Genomic DNA, 7,256 nt, shown 5'->3' with positions numbered 1-7,256 from the left:
CCTCTCTAATTTAGCTCATCTGCTCACTGTGCTCTGATCAGTGACACTATTAAGCTTGTACCCATATTGCTATGATAATTCTCATCTTAAAAAAATACTCTCTTCTCTTCCGCTACCTTCCTTTACCTTCCCTTACACTTGTCGCACAACTCCTCAGGTATCTCTATTAACTATGGAAACTTTCTCCCCTCCTGTTCCTTCAGGGTGTTCGGCACAGTTACCCACTTACTCCTTTCTGAGATGTGTACCTTCTCTCTTGAAATCTCAGACACCACCCTCCCTTGGTTGTCCTTATGATCCAGTCACTGCTCCTTAGGCTGCTTCACTGGGTCCTCCTAATCTTGTTTTATAAATATTGTGGTATCTGAGACCTCAATGTTTCACCATCTTCCCTATCTCATATGCTCCCCCGATGAGCTCATTCTGTGCCATGACGTGAATCATCACTTATAGGCTAATATATCCAGCACGTACCTTGAGCCACAAGTTGTCCTTTCAACTCTAGATTTTAAAGGACACAGTCGGTCACCTTCCTCCTGAACCTCTACATTGAAAAATCTGATAATAATCTCCTACTTAACGTGTCTAAAACATCTTTTTTTCTCTCCAAGCCTGTTCCATTCTCACACCCCCTCACCACAGTCATTGGAAACATTTCCCCTTCATTTAATCAGGTCAAAATTGCCTGAAGTTACCCGCCCCCTCCTCCCCTGTCTCTTTTTCAGTATCACACCTTGTCTGTGTTGGTTTTATGAGGCTGCTGTAACAAATCACCTCAAACTCAGTACCTGAAAACAATAGAAATTTATTCCCTCACAGTTCTAGAAGTCCAAAATCAATTAGACTGAGTCCAAGTTGAGATTTCAGAGGCTCTGGAATGGACTCTGTTCCTTGCCTCTGCCAGCCTCTGGTGACTCCTGGCATTCCTTGACTGTAGCTGCCTAACTCTACCCTCTGTCTCCCTGGTCATAGTGCCTCCTCTTCATTTGTGTGCCTATTGAAGCTCCTTCGACCTCTTTCCCTCTTTCTTATCACACTTACCGTGCTTATGATTACATTCAGGGCCCACCGGAATGATCCAAGATTATCTTCTCATCTCAAAATTCTTAACTTAATCACATCTGCAAAGACCCTTTTTCCAAAGAAGGTAACATTTTTAGGTTCCAGCGAGTAGTACCTGATATCCTTGGGCGGACATTAGTCAGCCTACTACAATATCCGTCAACAGACCCTAAGAGTTCTGTGTTCAAAATATATTCAGAATCTAATCATTTCTCACCACTTCCACAGCCACGCCCTCATCCATCATCTCTCATCTGGGTTAATGCAGTAGCCTCCTCACTGGTCTTCCTGTTACAGAGCCTGCCCTCTACAGTTCACTGCCAACACAGCAGCCAGGAAAATACTTTAAAAAGTTATTTCAGATCATGTCACTGTCAATGTTTATGCTCATAACATTCCAAGGATTTTCATCTCCTTCAGAATGAGATCCAAAGTTTTAACTGGGATTTACAAGGCTCCCTTTAATCTGGTCTTCCATCTGACTCATATCTTATTACTATTTCTTTTCTAGGTTACTCAGTGAAGACACGCTGGTCTTATTTGCTACTCCTTGAACATGCCAAACATGCTCCAACCTCAAGAATTTTCTTCTGCCAGGAATGTTCCTCCTCAAGTTACTTTCATGATGTGCTCCTTCACTTTATACAAGTTTTTGCTCAAACATTGTATTTTCATAGTGACTTTGCTTGGCTACTCAATTTAAAGAGTAACCCTCCTGCCTGTGTCACTTTCTAATCCTTTCCTGTGCTTTATTTTCTTCCTTTTAAACACATACCACAATTTATAATATGTTTGTTTATTTATTGTCATTTTCCCACAAAAAATGTGAGCTCCATTCAGTTTTGTTCCTTGGTTGGCATATGGTCAGCACTCTCATTTTATGAAAGGGCCTAGAATACACTACCAAAGGGACTGCAATATATACAATAAGATAATTAAGAATGCCCTGCTAAAAACAATGAACAGCTTTATTTCTTCTTTAATTTATACCAAGGGATGAGCTATGCACATTTAATAGAATGCTATTCTGAGATTCTTTCTGTCTTGGTCTCAACTGAGACCTCAAAGTCTGAGAACAGTACAAGGATTCTGAGTGCCCTCACTCTTGAGTGAAATGTTGATCACCTACATGGAGCCACAAAGGTAATAGTTGTGAATCAGTTTTGTGATTCTCAGTTCAATAAATTCCTTGGTAATACTTCAAAGGGTGCAAGGTTGGGAGGCATTTTTTGGAGATAAATTTTATGAAGAGGGTTGTTGGGCTTGAGCAATGTTCTAACTTGCCCTACCTAATCCCATTCTTCCCAAATGGGGCAGGATGGGTGGGCTGCTTATCTTTCATCTCAGTCCAGTGAAATGGCTTCAAAAGAACCATGCGTGGAGCTTGGCTTGTGTCCTGGAGTTCACAAGGTACAGAGATAGCTACTAGCCTGACGGCTAGAACATTCAAAAGGTAATAGATGATAACTTTCTAGTATCTTAGAACAGCTGTATTGGGAAGTAACTTCACTCCTACCAATATTAAGAGGTGTATTTTACTGATGATTCATTATAGACTCTATAGATGAAGCCAGTGTGGGGTCATTTGTACCCTTCTCCAAGGAAAGCCTAGAGCTGTCATAAAACGTCATCCCTGCCTAAGCCAAAAACCCTTTGCTTCTGTTTCGTATTTTAGACTTCCACAGGAGTTCATTGAATAACTACAGAGGGCTTAAAACAATAGCTTGAAAGCCACTGGTCTGTTGGTGAAGTAACCACTGCACAATGTGGCAAATGGTACATACTTGGCTGTTATAAGGTGCTAATGTCAGCAGACAGGTGGAAACAGTCACCTCTTCCTGAGGGACCGGCAAGGTGTTCTTAAGGAAGTAAGGTCTGGCCTGGTTTCGAAGAAAGGGAGAAGCAGGGAAAGGAGAGTGGCATTCAGAGTAGAAGAAACACTATATGTAAAGACTCAGGAAAGAAAGAGGCTGCAGTGTTCATGGAGAGTACAAAGTGTAGGGTACATGGTTGTGGGATTGAGAGTGATGAGATGAGATTAAAAAGAAGGTCCCTGGAAAGGGTCAGGGATGAACATGCCATAAAACGAATTTTTCTCGTACTTAAGTTCTGGAGTATTCATTGGTACTGTTAGAGTAGGCAGCTAGTTAGACTTTAACAAAGGAGAAGGGAGCCAGACATTTAATTAAGCTGGATTAACTAGGAAGCTACAGCTTTACAGACACTTCAGGGGCAGCCACATCCTTTGCCAAAGAGACACTAATCCCTGAGCAGGCATGAAATGCTTCTTTCCAGTTTCCCTGAGGGAAAGACCAGGGTTCCTGGGGTGGAGAGAGAACCAGCGAGGGGGAAGCTCCTTTGCTGGTGCATGAGCAGTAGAAGCCAGGTGACGAAGCAGAACCTCGAGGCCTGTGCCGTAGGAGCCAAAAGGGTGACCACAAAGGGGAGGAGTCTAGCCTGGGAAAATCTAGGGAAAGGATCGGAGATGATCAGGGCATGAAACCCTGGGCGATCCAGGAAACGGATTGGATAGGGAGAGGGCCCAGCAAAGCCTGGGAAGAATTAGAAAGAAGATCGTTTAGTTTGAAAGAAAGCTTACCCCTTCCCAAACCCCAGGAAATATAATCAAAGCTCAACAAAAAGGCCCCAGGCATCCGCACTTTCTCTCTTCGTAGCAGCCGGGTGGGCCTGGGTGTGGCAGCTACGTGGGCCAAAGCTCAGCGCCAATCGCAGGCCAGATGGGAACAGAGATGGTGCTGGGCTGCAAGAGCCTCGGACGGCAGGCTAATGGCCCGGCAGCTCTGGGTCCTGGCTGTCTTCCTGGGCCTGGCGAGGACGAGTGTGGGCCTGGGGCCCCAGGGGCTGCACTTCCTCCACAACGAGACGGAGCTGAGCCACCTGGTTGTGGAGGAAGTAACGTGGCAGGTTCTTCAGGGCTACCTCTGCCCTGCGCGCCCTTCCATTAAATCCTGCCGGTACTGCTCAAGTCCTTCTATGCTCTTTAGTCCCAGAAATGCTTTTCTCGGGACACCACAGGAACCCATTTGCAGAAGGGTCCAGCCGACCTGCCTCGGTCCTGGTCTGCCTCCGACAACATGACTATGGCTTTAGCCTCCTAAAGCATCTTCCCTCATTTACGTACTGATTCTTTCTAATCCATCAGTGCAAATACAACACATGACATATTTTTTTGTTTTGTTGAAATGAAGATTGTTATAATCCTCAGGATGAAACAGCAACATTTTTAAACATGGTCCACAATATCCTGCTTGGTCTCCCTTCTGCCTGCTGCTCCAGCCTCACATTCCACAGTGCTCTCTGTTCCCTGCACTCCTGCCCAGTGCTGCCTCCTTTCATTTTTTCAGTGTATCATACCACTTGTCCTTCACAGTTCCTTATGCCTGGAATTCACTTTCTTTGGCTGCTTCCTCCTCCTGACCACTGTCTCTGTCACCCTTGGCACCTAAAGTGACTGCTGTATTCCTCCATCACTTACCAATATCATCACCTCCCCAGAAAAACACCTCCAGAAAATTTCAAATGAACATAACATAGAGTCTCACTGCATCATGTACATTTCTCATAGTGGTACATTATTTGTGTAATTTCTGTAAATTCCCTCAGAGAAATTACTGTGTATTTTCCTGTTCACCAATGCATTCTTGGAGCCCAATGCACAGGTTCTAGTACCTTTACTAGAACTAGTACCTTTACACATAGTAGGTGTTTAATAAGTATCTTTTGAATGAATTAATAAAGTATGCAGTTACATAAAGGTGATTATGGGTAATGAATTCTGATTCTTTAAAAAGATATGAAGTGATAAATATTGGTTAACCTAACATGTCCCCCCAAATCTAATCCTAATTTTCAGTATCCTCTTTTAAAAATTCTCTATTCTTTTTATGCAGGAGGGAAAACTTTAAACTGTGTCTGAAGTAATTTCTACTAATCAAAATTGAATGCATTGCAATATATGTAATAAAAATGATCTGCTATGACAATAAAAAATAAATACTTCCATGATGACTGAGTAATTCCAGATGTTTTCTTGTGGCATTTTTATGAATGTTTCTTCTAAATTACCACTGTCAAAAAATGTTTGCTCTATATAAAGTTCTAGCATATATTGCACCTGGAGCAGACAAAAGAAAACTTCATGGGTTTACACGGGCAAGTTTTATAAATATAACATGTGGTTTGAGTAATTGAACAGAAGATTTTTATTTCAAAACCTGAACATAATGTAAGAGCCAAGCCATCTTCTCCTTAATGAGAGAAAATGCAATCACTTGGTGAAAATTTTTATTATTTTGTGGAATTTAAATATGTGACTATTTTAGTTCCATAATGGTTTCAGTTCAAACAATATAGCCTCTCCTATTTGTGGTCTCTTCTCCAGAACTATAATGAGCCCATATAGTAAAATGGAACAAGCTGAGGCAGAGTGCCACTGTATGATCCTTTAACTTGTTCATGTAGTTAACAAACACAGTGAAATTCCTTTATTATTATTCTTTAAATTTATCTTTATTGTTGGAATTATTACAGATGTCCGCTTTGGGTCCCCGTTGATCCCCTCCACCCTAAATCCGAGCCCCCTCACCCACCAGGCCTTCCCCACACTATTGTCTGTGTCCTTGGGTTATGCATATATGCATATAAATTTTTTGATTAATCTCTCCTCACCCACCCACCCCTGCCTTCCCTCTGAGATTTGTCAGTCTGATCCATGCTTCTATGTCTCTGGATCTATTTTGTTCCTCGGTCTATTTTGTTCATTAAATTTCACATACGAGTGAGATCATATAAAACTGAATCAGGAAGAATCAGAAAACCTGAATAGGCTCAATAACAAGCAGCAATAAAAAAAACTCCCTTTAATCAGATTATAGTCTAAGAGTAAATGATTGAGATTCAGTCATTCAATTAATTGACAGTCCCTCTTTCCACCTTCATTGTTGGCTACAGAGATGCTTCTAGAAATTACTTTGCATACTAATCACCTTGGAATCTTGTTAAAATGCAGATTCTGATTTGGTTGGTCTAAAGAGAAGCTAAAGATTCTGCATTTCTAACCAACTCCCAGAGGTTCATACGTTGCTGGCCTGTGGACCACATTATGAGTAGCAAGGAGCTAAAGAGCGCTGAGACCACAGGGCCAAAGAACACAAACTCTTTTTACTTTTTACTGGAGCTCTGAGTTCTGTTGGGTGGACTCTATGGCACTAAATGATCGTGCTGGAGAGGTGAGATCTCCTGCACGATGTTTTCTAAGAGTCTCCACTGTTGCTTTCTTTTCCCTTTCAAACCTTCCACTGGCTGGAAGCCCTGATCCTATTGGCACCACCATTCTCCCTGTTATAAACTCTTGAATCTAAGTTACCTTTGCTCCTTCGGCCTTTTTCTCCATCTCCCACGTCCACTCACATGGCAAGTCCTGTTGCTAGCCCACCCCTGTGCCTGCCACTGTCTCCTTTCCCCCCTCATTGCTGTCATTACCAATATTTACTTTGAACTTGAAATACTTGTTGGCTTTACATGTATTGTCAGAGTAGGCAGTTAGTTATTAACAAAAGAGAAGCTGGTTCTGGTTAAGCCTGGTTAAGTGGGGGAAACAGTTTCACAGTCACCCTGAGGAGCAACCAGCATCATTCTGGACAACATCCTGCCCCTGGACTGGGTAGGACAGGCAGCTTAACAGCCCCCGGGGTGGGACGGGGGCGAGGGTAACCGCTGGGTTAACCAGGGGGTGGGGGAATGGTCAGGGGAAATTCCTGTCGCTTAGTGCATGTGCACTAGAAGCCAAACGAGAAGGCGAACTCTGAGGCATGTGCAGTAGGAGCCAAAAGGGAGACCATGCAGGGGGAGGGGACGCATTTGGGAAAGTCTGGAGAAAGGATCAGATTGGGGAAGGGCACAAGCCTGGGGAAAAACAAGGAAAGATATTGGGTAGTTTGAAAGAAAGCCTGCCTTTCCCAAACCCAAGGAAATATGTGAAATCTAGACAAAGAACCCAGCACAGGCCCTCCTTGGAACATGCCCTGCACAGTACTTTTTGCCTTCTTTTCTGCTAAACTGTAAGGGTCCCCGCAAGACTTGCGACCAGGGGAGCTGTGATCAGAGGCAGAGGACTGTCACTTGCCTCTGTAACTTCCTCTCCTGAGTCCACACAGCCCCTACCCGATAGCCTG

The sequence above is a fragment of the Miniopterus natalensis genome, chromosome 11 (genome assembly GCF_054644295.1).
Source record: "Miniopterus natalensis isolate mMinNat1 chromosome 11, mMinNat1.hap1, whole genome shotgun sequence".
In the NCBI taxonomy this organism is placed as follows: domain Eukaryota; kingdom Metazoa; phylum Chordata; class Mammalia; order Chiroptera; family Miniopteridae; genus Miniopterus; species Miniopterus natalensis.
The sequence above is the reverse complement of the archived record's forward strand: the minus strand, read 5'-3'. Positions refer to the sequence as shown.